This window comes from Arachis duranensis, chromosome 5 (genome assembly GCF_000817695.3).
Source record: "Arachis duranensis cultivar V14167 chromosome 5, aradu.V14167.gnm2.J7QH, whole genome shotgun sequence".
Lineage (NCBI taxonomy): Eukaryota > Viridiplantae > Streptophyta > Magnoliopsida > Fabales > Fabaceae > Arachis > Arachis duranensis.
Genome location: NC_029776.3, coordinates 75,049,608 through 75,049,981, shown reverse-complemented (window position 1 = coordinate 75,049,981; position 374 = coordinate 75,049,608).

Sequence of the window (374 nt, the reverse complement as noted above, 5' to 3'; positions counted from 1 at the left end):
TATGGGCTACTGGAGACGGATGGTCAACTTAGATCTCTTTGCGGCATTAAGAGTAAGAGGAAGATGGCCAGTGATAAGAATTGTCAAGCAAGGTTCAACATGGTTGTGTGCTCAAAGTTTAAATGCAAAGGTTGGTGTAAGGCTCAACTGAATGGGTCTAAGAAGTTGTTTGGACACTTTAGTGAGAATTCTAAAACTGAACCACCCGGATGGAATCATGATATAATCAACTTGAAGACGGGTATAAAAGCAAGGTTTGGGACCCCGGAATTCATTCCAACAATCAACACTCTTGGGGCCTTGTAACTTGCTTTAACTTACTTGAAGGCTTTCTGCGCCTAGTTTGGGACCCCGGAGGTTACTGGAGATACAAA